This window comes from Dermacentor andersoni, chromosome 1 (genome assembly GCF_023375885.2).
Source record: "Dermacentor andersoni chromosome 1, qqDerAnde1_hic_scaffold, whole genome shotgun sequence".
Taxonomy (NCBI): Eukaryota; Metazoa; Arthropoda; class Arachnida; order Ixodida; family Ixodidae; genus Dermacentor; species Dermacentor andersoni.
This window is the reverse complement of record NC_092814.1, coordinates 302625606-302638728: the sequence shown is the minus strand read 5'-3', so window position 1 is coordinate 302638728 and position 13123 is coordinate 302625606. Positions and strand designations below refer to the sequence as shown.

At 46.1% G+C, this 13123-nt stretch overlaps 1 pseudogene; it reads right to left on the bottom strand.

Moving 5' to 3' along the window:
- Positions 1–3435: 3435 nt before the first annotated feature.
- LOC140218997 (uncharacterized) lies at positions 3436–10256 on the bottom strand (annotated as a pseudogene).
- Between the last annotated feature and the right edge of the window lie 2867 nt (positions 10257–13123).

Sequence of the window (13123 nt, the reverse complement as noted above, 5' to 3'; positions counted from 1 at the left end):
CAGTCGTCTGAAATACTAATGATACTGATGGCAATTCTTAGGTATGCCTATATTATAGTTAAATAGTGTCAGAGCGACTGGTCTGTCTCTATCACCTCTTACTTTCCCAAATCGGTGGATCCTCCCGGCTGAAAATAACGCCAAGTCACCCTGCAAAAAATTCATTAATGGCATTGCCTGCGATTTCATGAAGCGTCTCATTTGCACTTTCCGGAATGCTAACACTTCAGGATGTTAGCACGAAATTTGTGCATGAATTGTAGATAATTCGCATAAAATATGTATGCAGCAGCTCTCACTTGGTTGTAACAATCTATACAAAAAAGAAACGCAATTTATGTACCAGAAACACCCTCTGGGTGCAGTTCACCTAATGATCTACTAATGTTTTCCCAACCGTCGATAACCGGCTTCTTTTTCAAAGTTTGGGTAATTTGCAAGGCCCATTCCACAGTTATTTCGGCAATGTCTGCCTGTAATACAAAAAGGAAGCATAAGAGACACAAGTGCCTTCGTCAGCTCAAATTGTTTATGGTCAAGTTTATCTTCTGCCTGGAAATGCGTCTTGTAGGATTAGTGGAAATTAGGAGCCGACAATATGCACAATTCCTACTTTCGATGGCGCATATTTCTGCAGTTTTAGTGCGATACCCGCACCGTGAGCGCGTCAAACTGCACACCATCTGTCCTTGGGCTGTTGGTTCGCCACAGGTCTGCAGCTGCGCCACCGTGGAAGAAAATTGAAAAATAAGGCCGCTGTTTTAACAGATAAACTAATAACGACAATTGCAAAAATAAAGGCTACATATAAATACCTGCGAAGTCTAAAGTTCGCAGAGAGGTGCCGAAAGGAAGAAAAACACGTTGAGTCTGCTGAGGGGAACAGTCGTGAAGCATTTTCGCGGGGATAGCCCTCCGATGGAGTTTATTTTTAAGCGCTAACTTTGAAAGCGCCGAGCCCAAGAAACAGTTCCTCGGCCCGCCGCAGAGCGGTGCGCAGCTGTTGAGGCTCGCAGCCAATTGGTTCTGGTAACACATCATCTCTCCTCCTCCAGACGTCTTTGGTCGTCCCGGGAGGGCCTGTCTGGGAGGATGCCGCCACCAAGGTCAAGCTCCACGCTTTGCACGAAGGTGCACGCCGTTATTTTTAAGCGCGCACCGCGAGCGCGCTAAGTTTGGGAAGCGAGCCGCCGGCGCGCTGGTGGCGTCACCCCGCGACGGGCGCCAAGACTACGTTATTTATGAGTTCTCAACTGGGTAATAGAGGGCTGTCGTGGGCTGTCTTCCTTCCTTGTTTTGTTTGCGATTGATCATCGAGTTGACTTGATCGTGGCTTAATCAAAGAGAAACGGCATTGGCAGTGGAAGAGACGTGTGGGGACTTGTCCGAGGAAAATGGAGGAAGAGGAAAACCTCGGTCTCGTGGGAAGACAAAAAAACTCCGAGGATGCTTAAGCTTCGCCTTTAAAGAGTGGAACGCGATAGCATTCAAAGATCCCCTGACTGCTTCTCACGTTTCCCGGCAGTTGCAGCTTAGGTAAGCGTAATGTTTACAGGGAAACGCTGGCGGCGAACGCTATGCACGAAGGCGAGCTTTCTGGTAGAAACGCGGCCTCTTGCGTGGGCCGATGCTGGAGGTTTCGCACAACCGCGCAAAAAAGAAAGAAGAAAAAAAAATGATAAGAAAACAAAAACAGCTTTCTGTTATTGTTTCGCACTTTTAATATGTAAGTCTGAGAAGATTTAACACCAAAAGTATGCGCTGTCGCTCTTTTGTTTGTGGGCTGTCATTCTCAAAATTCCGAAGAATAACTCTCTCAAGAATGTAAGACAAGGTATGAGCATCTTTAGTGATAGAACGGTGTGGCGATGTAACCCACATATATCGCAAGTCATATACAAAGACGTGGCGTATATATATACCTAAACATATACGGAAATTTTCGCTGATGGACAACTCCGTCGACGCCGGCGCCGACACCGGATTATCTGCGACACAGGGTCCTTAACGCTATGGCGTTAAAAAAGACCGACATATATTGTGTACAGCCGCCAGATTCAAATGGCCAGAAAACGGATGTCAGCGTAAAATACACAGGAAATAAAATATTGGGAGCGTGAAAACATAGGCCACATGTAATCGACGGGTCTAAAGGAAGAATTTCGCAATACCATTGCACGTGAATAGAATTGAATTCGGCAGTTAGAACAATTTTAAATTTCAAATGGTGTAAGAATTTGTTCTTGCTATTTATGCTACATATTTCTTTAGCTGCTTGTATCGTTGTGGCATATACGGCATGTCCCAGCTAACATGAACCAGGGTAGAAAAAAAAATTAAAAAAGGCGATGTCTCGTATGCGGATGAAACTAACTCTATGTTGCTAGCAATTTCCTGAGAAAGCGTTCATTATATCTTAGTGTTCTACATATTATACTAGTCAGTAATAATGAACAAACCAGAGTGAGGAACTTATATGATGATGATGATTTATAGAGTTTAATGACAGGTATTATATCATATTTAAAAGCTTAAAGTTCAGCGTTGCGCAGCACACAAACTAACAAGGACAAGAAAATGAGCACGGGACAAGCGCTGGTCTACCTGAAATTCTGTTTGGAAGCAGCACATTATATGAACATTGAAAAAGGGAAGCACGCAGATCACGTGTATGACACGCGTCATACAAACACGAACAATCGATCAAAGCAATCTCGTCGTTCGATAATGAAACTGGAGGTTGTGTAACACGCATGTGCTTGTTCTCAATGAGGTTGTACGCCTCTGCGAATTCACGCATCTGCTGATAGTGGTGTTTCGTAAGGATAGAGGTTTCCGCAAAAGAAGACACACAGCCCCAATGGCGGCAATGTCTGGCAATGTGCGAATACATAGCTCCTTTTATAGAATTAGCATGCTCACGTAACCGAACATTGACACACCGGCCAGGGTCCTCCCAATGGACACGCTACCACACGTCAAATGAATCATGCAATGAATTCAGAGAAACAATCAGTGTACCTGTTTACGTGTTTTACGAAACAGCCGTTGACACTCTTGCCAATCTTTGATCTCTCATCAGTTGCAGCCCATAGATAAAGTTTTCTGGCCCCGGAAAAACCGACGTCGATGCCGTAATGACCCGCAGATTTCTCTAACATGTGCGAAATAGAGTGCACATTAGGTATTACAGCAACTTGCATTCGGCGACGCAGCAGGCTGACTCACTGATGAAGCCTTACTTTTCAACTTGACCAAACGTTCAAAAGCAATGGCAAGAGAAGCGGGAAAAACGCTACCTTTAGGCGGTGTTGCGCCTCTGGGTAGCGTTTAGGCCATGAATACTCCAGGCATAAGGATGAGTACGTCCGGAAGTAAGAGCGAAAGAAAAAAATATGTTTACTTATTGAAACAAGTAGTCAGATTCTAGTCAGGGTTCTCTCAGTCCCACTGAGAGGCCCTTTTTAAGCAGTTCTCTTTCCCTAGTTCCCTAAACAAGGGAATTCGATGACCTTGTTACGTCCAGTCAGAGGGGTCGTACTATTCACAGAACTCCGCCTCTGATGCCCAACCTTCAAAGCAACCCACTTGATAAACACAACAGGAAATTTCAGTCTGTCGTATTTTGGGACGTTGTTTTTGTTGTCTGTAGTGTGACGTCTTGTAGTCGAAAGTTCTGTAGTTATTGATCAATATTTAATTAAAAATTGACAGAGACCTCTTTAAGGCTATGTAAATTTGTTAATAGAAAAAAGAAAAATGTAAAAGTAAGAAAAAAAAACTTCCTCGCCGGGGATTCGGACGTGGGACCTGAGGATCCCGAGCCCAGCATCTTACCACTGCACCGCGCCGAACTTTTTTTTCTTTATTATATGGAAAACAAAACTGAAGGCATATTACCCAAGTGGACACAACTACAAACCTAAAACTCAGGCAAACACACACATGCATCCAACAAGTGCATCCAATCTGGCGGAGGTTCCTGCGCAGCGTACACACTTCTTACATAAGCAGCACTTTCGCGAAAGAAGGATTTTGTAGATCGCGGGCTTTCGGCATGGTGATCACACAGTCTACATCTCCATAGGCTGTGTAAACCAAGTACTATGAACATGTCATAGGGAGGACCACCCGTAACCTTAAACTGTAGATACCTAATTTAATATGGAGTGATGTCGATGTCCTTTTTAAGCGTCCGTTGGAGAATGTCCCAAAAAAATACAGCATCCCTACAGTCTATGAAACAGGGATCTATGGTTTGGGCACGTGGACTCAGTCGAAAGTTTGTTGACCACGGCCCAAAGCAACCCCTCGAATTCAACCAAGTTTTAAGATCGAGTGCTTCCGAATGTAATTTAAAGAAAAATGTTTTTACTCCAGGAGGTACACACATTTTTCGGACGCGCTTAAAATAAGGTGCACAATACAAAGGATCTGGAAAAATAGAGTCAACCAGTGCCGCAGAAATTGCTTTTCGGCTAGCAGTGAACACGTACTCAAGGCTGAATCTAACTTTTAAGAAAAGAAATGTGTCAACAACCTCCTTGAGAAAGCCCCAAGGAGCTTGTGGGATATCTTTGGCATTTGATGACACTACTATATTAGGAACATAATGAACTAAACGGAGCTGCAACATTTCACGCAAAAACGGATGGTAACTTTCTCGAAAGAAAAACAGGTGAGAAACAATTTGCCTGACGAAGAGGTGGACTAATCCTAGACCACCACATTCTAGGGGGAGGAAGAGATTGTCGCGCTGCATCGATTCAGAACTCGAACTCCAAATAAATGTTCCAAATACGCGATGCAGTGCCTGAAGGCGAAGTCTTGAGCAGTGCAGTATTTGCAGCACATACATAAGACGGGAAGCTAAGAACACGTTGCACACTTCAGCACGAATGAACATTGACAAATTCCGCCCTCGCCATCAATTCACTTTACGTTGAATTTTGCCAACTTCTCCCGACCAATGAGCGTTGCTATTTCTATACTGTGAGAGAGGCACACCTACATAACGCAGATCTTTTTTCCATTGAATGCCTGCGCATTGTGATGGCATTGTGGCCCATAATCCAAACCAGAAACCTGAACTTTTTTCAAAGTTAACGCTTGCACCAGATGCCGCACAAATTCTTCTGTAATTGCAAGAGCAATCTTTACACTATTTTTATCGGTACAAAAAAAAAAAAAAAAGGCCACGTCGTTTGCATACGCAAGAACCCGAACCTCATTAGTCAGTAATTTAAACCTTTGGAAATTTTCTTCTTTAAGAATGCTCATACAAAGTGGCTCTAAATACAAGCAGAACAAAAGCGGTGACAAAGGACATCCTTGTCGTACTGGTGATACAAGCCTAATCGGATCGGAGAGAAAGCCATTCACTATCAGCCTCGTTAAGCCATTAGCATAACATATCCTGACACCTCTAAGGAGCAGGGATCCGATATTCTATCCGCTCTAGTACAGTAAACAGGAATGAGTGATTCATCCTGTCGAACGCCTTAGCCAGATCTAGCTGTACAGTTGCCGCCTGTCCAATCCCCTCAGCTACACACTCTAGCACCAATCTCGCAGCATGAATGTTCGTCTGAATGGATCGGCCTCTGATGCCACATGTTTGATGATCACCGACCGCAGATCTTATTACAACTTGCGAACGGTTAGCTAATACCTTTGCAAAAATTTTATAATACACAAAACATAAAGAGATAGGCCGATATCCATCCACTTTTTGCAATTTAGTCTCATCATCACTTTTGGCTATAAGGACGGTGTGTCCTTCGTACATTATGGTGGTTAGGTACCCTACTTCCAAGGCCTCACAGTACACCTGAAGTAATAATGGTGATAATAGGGAACGAAAACACTGATAAAATTCGACAGTAAGGTCATTTGTACCGCGCCGAACATGTCTCCAAGTGCATATTTTGGCTATGTCAACAGTAACAATTTCTGTCTGCGTTGATGTTTACATTTGCATATTAAGAGCCAAGATGCGCTTTCACTCCACCGCGTCAACTGCCGCATCTCTAGAAGAGCAAAGTGTTGTTACTATCGACAGTTACATCGGGGAGTGTTAGAACATCGATTTTGCTGTACGATATCCCTATTAAATAAGAAATTCAGAAATAGACAATGGTGACCGGGGACACTGTTAGGGTTGTTAGTGCTAATTTCGACAGTTGTCTCTCGCTCTTTACACTTTTGAGCGCGCATATAATTCGTGTGTTCAATGCAAACTAGCTACATAAACATTCGTGGATGAGTGTTCAATTTGACAGCATACTGGCTTTTCACGGCAGCGCTGTACCAGAATAATGAGACCCGAGCGAGACAGCTTTTCACGCAACTTTGTGGAACAACCCAATACATCTTTTTCGCTTCGCAAAAGCTTATGCAATATTTCTGGGAAATTAACTAACGTATCAGTGTAACGGCACATGCAAGTCCACAGGCCTGTGTGCCACATCTTACCAAATAAAACAAAACGGATACGCAGCCATTCCCACAGATGGTATGATTTTGATGAGCGGCCGATTTTGAGGAGGCCGGTAGGGCTTTGCTGGTGCCTCGTCGTCACGGCACAATTATAACTATTGGCCACGTCGACTTTAATACTGGTGTCGGTGCTATCAGCATTGTCGGCTTCAGAGAAGCATGATTGAATATCGCGCAAGAGAAAAGTACAGTGCACACCACCGATGCGAAACTGATATACAATTTTAAATCGTCGCGACGGAAAGCGCTTCTGTCGCGGCTTTAGAACCTTATGTCGCTGCGACAGAAAGTGGCACATTTCTAATGCCACGACTGAAGATGTGTAGTCCCGACAGAGAGTTCCTGTTGCGACGTCAGAATCGCTGTTGCGATAGAAAGTTTTTGTTGCGACTTCATAAACTCTTGTTGTCGCGAGAGAACGTTTCTGTTGCGACTTCAGAAATATTGGCCGTCGCGACCGAATGTTTCTGTTGCGACGTCAGAATTGCTGTCGTAACGTCAGAGTCGCTGTCATTATAGAAAGCTGTTGTTGCGACTTCAGAACTCTTGTTGTCGCGACAGAACGTTTCTGTTGCGACTTCAGAATTTGTGTTGTAACGTCAGAATTGCTGTCACGATAGAAAAGTGTTGTCACGACTTCAGAACTCTTGTTTTCGCGACAGAACGTTTCTGTTGCGACTTCAGAACTCTTGGTCCTCGCGACATAATGTTTCTGTTGCGGCATCAGAATTTCTGTCGTAACGTCAGAAATGTCTGTCGCAACTACAAATACGTCAGGAACTTCTGTCCTACAACATAAATTTCTGTAGTCGCGACAGAAATTTCTGTAGTGGTGACAGGAATTCCTGTTGTCTTCTTTAACTGCGAAGGACGAGGCAATCTGGAAACGTAAGTTCACGCTCCTTCGGCGAAAGTCTTTAACAGTGGTTCCTTGCTCTCCATGACGGTCAGCTTGTCGGGGTCAGGAGAGGCCTTCACGGTCGTTATCGCTTCCACGGTGGGCGGCGGTTGCTGTCGCCTCGAAGTGAGCTTCCTTGTTTGCCGTCACAGTCGTTGTGGGGCCCCGCCGCCGCCTAGGCAGGCGCTGATGAAGGAGCTGCGTCGTGGAAAGCACCTAAAGAATGCTCACTGCCGATTTGGGGCGCAACATACTCCTCCGCCGCCGGGAGATCCGACCTGAGGGTGACCAGCTGTCAGGTTGCCCGGAGAGTCGGAGTTCAGTCGTGACCTCAGGGACCCTCCAGATGTGAAGGCTCATGATAAACTGCAGTTTCAGTCCCAGCATTAGCTTCATCGTGGCCTGCGTCCTGGGGACACACACGCACACACACAACCATAGTGCACAGGAAAGCGTCGTGCTCGCATCGAAAGCTATCGGGTCTAGCGAACAAATATACGTACCTGCCCTATCCGATTAAATTAAATCACCAAAGTAACGACTCTTGACACCATTGTACCCTATTACACGGATACCACAGAGTGCAGCCCTGTATCTGAAATCACTCGACGCGCTGAAGAATGTCGTCAGCTCGCATGCCCCTTCACTTCTGCGCAGCAAGGTTTCCAGAAAGTCCGACATGTCTCCGGCAAACCTGTTCAGACCTTCCCACTTGGCTCGATCGCGTGGCTTGCCGTTTCATTTTCCTGGCCTATCTCCCATGCTTACCGCCAAATATCATGGCCCCTACCGGGTCGTCGAGTGTACGTCACCCGTGTATTACATCATAGAGCCACTGGACCCTATTTCCGACAACTGTAGTCGTGGACGCGAAACAGTTTACGTGAGCTACGCAGACGAGCCCTGTTGTGATTTCCTATTTGCACCTAATGTCACACCTCACAAAAAAGTAGCAGAGAAGGCAGGCGCGATAGTTGTTTGCTTTAGCAAAGAACAAATGTTCCATTATTTGCCAAAAAGTTAATGGAGATCACAAATGGCCGCGCAACTGTGATAACGCCACGCAAGAAATTTGTTCACCACTGCCAGCGTTGTATATGAGATTCGCCTACTATACAGTACTTGCTACATCGGCCAAAGTCACCTACATTCAACATGAGAAATGCCGTAAGCGCATCTGCGCTTCTTTATTCCTCGACGTTAAAGGGGCGTATGACAACGTTACGCATGAAGCCATCCTCTCTGCTCTCGCAGAGGTAGGAGTGGGTGGTCGGATGTTTCAATGGATACGGAGCTATCTATCCCTGCGATCCTTTTTTGTAAGCACCGAGGAAGGCCATACTTGCCTACATTATAGCTACCGCGGCGTCCCCCAGGGTGGTGTACTTAGCCCTGTGTTATTTATTCTAACACTAATTGCTCTCCTTGAGCACGTGCCAACTACAGTCAGGCTATCAATGTACGCGGATGACATCTGCATATGAACGTCTGCTGTAACACGCCTACAGTTGCGAGCGAGAATTCAGAGAGCCGCCACACAAACTGTTATCTACCTCCGTAATTGAGGCCTGGAAATTTCCTCCGAGAAATGTGCACTAGTGCCATTTACGTGCAAATGTGCATTAATGTGCACTAGTGCCATTTACGCCAGCCCCCATGGCAAACTACAGTGTAATGATAAATGGCCAAATAATACGACGGGTGCGATCGTGCAAGTTTCTAGGTGTCATAATCGACAGGGACTTGTCATGGAGCCCACACGTATCATACGTGAAAAAACGGTTGACAAGCATCTGTCACCTGTTCAAGTTTTTCGCTGGCAAGACCTGGGTAATGTCGCCAAGTGCCATGTTGCAACTGTACAGGGTCCTTTTTCTAAATTTTTTGCGATACAGTTTGCCAGCAATAAACAACATAGGTAAAACAAATCTACGCACAATACAAAGTCTTCAGGGTCAAGTGTTCCGGGTCTGTCTATGCCTGCCTCAGAGTGCTTCAACAGTGGCTACGATAGCAATCGCTAGAGATCACCTTGTCAGGACCCACATTAAAACTGAAGTACTCAGGACCCATATAAGGGATCTGGCCAGGACTCCTCGTCACCCCACACATCTTTCAGCCAAACGATAACGGCATATGATGAATCATTGCCAGCTTGTTTCACTCCGGCTGCGAGACCTTCGATTCCTGCATGGTGCCTCGCTCAGCCAAAAATCAACCTCACAATACCTGGTATCTCGAAAAAAGCTGATCTATCATCGCCAGCCCTTAGACAGCTCACGCTACTATATTTGTACGAGAACTACCGTCACTCTACGCATATTTACACTGATGGATCTGTCCTTCCAAGCAGCTCCGCGGCGGCAATTGTCATACCAGCGAAAGCTACAACAATCAAATTTAAGACGACCCACGCGACAACAATCGACGGCAGCAGAGCTCGCAGCGCTCTTTACTGCCCTTCATCACATTGGTGATGAACCACCACACAAGTGGACAATATTCTGTGATTCGAAGGCGGCACTGCAGTCTCTACTGTCACCTTTACGACGCGGACCGCACGAACAACTAATATTCCATATTACACAGACATTACAACATATAAGTGATGCAGGCCATGAAATAACCTTTCAGTGGCTTCCAAGTCACTGCGGGATTATCGGCAATGAACGGGCGGATCACGCTGCCCACTCAGCCCATACTGAGGAGCGCCACGTCCCAATTCCTCTTTCTAGAACTGACGCAGCACGGAAGCTCCGCCTACTTGCTTGGCCGTGCACCGCGTCGCAATGGAATGAGCCACATTTAAGAAATACGCGACTGCACTCACTTGATCCGACACTAAGTCTTCGAGCGCCATCACAGCTTCGCCGTAGAGACGCCACGTTTTTATATCGACTGTGGTTGGGCGTTGCCTTTAACAAAGCCTACGCATTCCGCATAGGGATGACCGACAGCCCAACCTGTGAGCACTGCGGCCGTGAATAATCAATTGGCCATATTCTGTGCGCCTGCCCGCAGTACAGTCCACAGAGGGCATGCCTTCGCCACGAACTTGACCAACTGGACGACCAACCACTATACGAAAAAAGAATTCTACAACATCGAAAGGACCTACAGTCACAGAAGAAGGCCGTGCAAGCGCTATTGCGCTTTTTGCGATCTACCGGCCTGTGTGAACGACTTTAACTGGAACGCATTTTGTGTGTGTGTCTCCACGTGTTCTGTTTTTCTTTTCCTTTTTTTTTTAGCGTTTTCCTCTCTGTCATCTTTCTAACCACTATCCCCCATCCCCAGTGTAGGATAGCAAACCGGAGACTCATATCTGGTTAACCTCCCTGCCTTTCCTATTGATTCTCTCTCTCTCTCTCGGCCAAAGTGGCCCGTGCTTCAACAACCGCCTCAAAGAACCAACCAATTAGCCAGCTAGCAGCGCATTGCTGTCGCTGTGGCTATCACGCCTGGTTTAATCAGTGCAAAATACTCAGGTGGTATCTGTAACTAGCAAAGACGACGCAACAGCATGATGGCCTGAAAAAGATTGCTCGCTTTATTCAAGCATTGGATATACATGGTGTTCCACGTAACTTGTGCTAAAATTTAAAGATATACGAGTGCCACGCAGTTGGACAGAAGCAAGGTAATGTGGTTTTGCGTTGCTTGGAGCAAGTCAGCCTATATTTTTACATTTTGCCTAATTACATAACTAGTTATTGTAAAGAATTAACTTCTCATATCTATAGATATATATGGATAGAATTGAACATGTTCTCAAAAACGGAGGAAGCCTAAAAGCAGTGAAGAAGAAACTAGGAATAGGCAACAATCAGATGTATGCGTTAAGAGACAAAGCCGGCAATATCATTACTAATATGGATGAGATCGTTCAAGTGGCTGAGGAGTTCTGTGGAGATTTATACAGTACCAGTGGCACCCACGATGATAATGGAAGAGAGAATAGTCTAGAGGGATTTGAAATCCCACAAGTAAAGCCGGAAGAAGTAAAGAAAGCCTTGGGAGCTATGCAAAGGGGGAAGGCAGCTGGGGAGGATCAGGTAACAGCAGATTTGTTGAAGGATGGTGGGCAGATTGTTCTAGAAAAACTGGCCACCTGGTATACACAATGCCTCATGACTTCGAGCATGCCGGAATCTTGGAAGCACGCTAACATAATCCTAATCCATAAGAAAGGGGACGCCAAAGAGTAGAAAAATTATAGACCGATCAGCTTACTGGCCGTTGCCTACAAGGGAGAGAGAGAGAGAGAATGAAGAGGAAAGGCAGGGAGGTTAACCAGATATGAGTCTCCGGTTTGCTACGCTACACTGGGGATGGGGGATATGGGTTAGGAAGATGACAGAGAGGAAAACGAAAAAAAAAATTAAACAAAAGGGAACGCGCACACATGGAGACACACACACAAAAGGCGTTCCAGTTAAAGTCGTTCACACAGGCCGGTAGATCGCAAGAAGCGCAAAAGCGCCTGCACGGGCTTCTTCTGTGAAGGTAGGTCCTTTCGATGTTGTAGAATTCTTTTTTCGGATAGTGGTTGGTCGTCCAGTCGGTCAAGTTCGTGGCTAAGGCATGCCCTCTCTGGACTGTACTGCGGGCAGGCGCACAAAATATGACCAATTGATTCTTCCTGGCCGCAGTGGTCACAGGTTGTTGTGTCGGTCATCCCTATGTGGAAGGCATAGGCTTTAGTAAAGGCAACGCCCAACCAAAGTCGATATAAAAGCGTGGCGTCTCTACGGCGAAGCTGTGATGGCGCTCGAAGACTTAATGTTGGATCAAGTGAGTACAGTCGCGTATTTCTTAAATGGGGCTCATTCCATTGCGACGCGGTGCACTGCCGAGCAAGTAGGCGGAGCTTCCGTGCCGCGTCAGTTCTAGAAACAGGAATTGGGACGTGGCGCTCCTCAGTATGGGCTGAGCGGGCAGCGTGATCCGCCCGTTCATTGCCGATAATCCCGCAGTGACTTGGAAGCCACTGGAAGGTTATTTCATGGCCTGCATCACTTATATGGTGTAACGTCTCTGTTATATGGAATATTAGCTGTTCGTGCGGTCCGCGTCGTAAAGGTGACAGTAGAGACTGCAGTGCCGCCTTCGAATCGCAGAATATTGTCCATTTGTGTGGCAGTTCATCACCAATGTGATGAAGGGCAGTAAAGAGCGCTGCGAGCTCTGCTGCCGTCGATGTTGTCGCGTGGGTCGTCTTAAATTTAATTGTTGTAGCTTTCACTGGTATGACGATTGCCGCCGCGGAGCTGCTTGGAAGGACAGATCCATCAGTGTAAATATGCGTAGAGTCACGGTAGTTCTCGTACAAATATAGTAGCGTGAGCTGTCTAAGGGCTGGTGATGACAGATCAGCTTTTTTCGAGATACCAGGTATTGCGAGGTTGATTTTTGGCTGAGCGAGGCACCATGGAGGGATCGAAGGTCTCGCAGCCGGAGTGAAACAAGCTGGCAATGATTCATCATATGCAGTTATCGTTTGCTGAAAGATGTGTGTGGCCTGTCCGTTGGTAGAGAGGCTAAATGGTGACGAGGAGTCCTGGCTAGATGCCTTATATGGGTCCTGAGTACTTCAATTTCAATGTGGGTCTTGACAAGGTGGTCTCTAGCGATTGCTATCGTAGCCACTGTTGAAGCACTCTGAGGCAGGCCTAGACAGATTCGGAGCACTTGACCCTGAAGACTTTGTATTGTGCGTAGATTCGT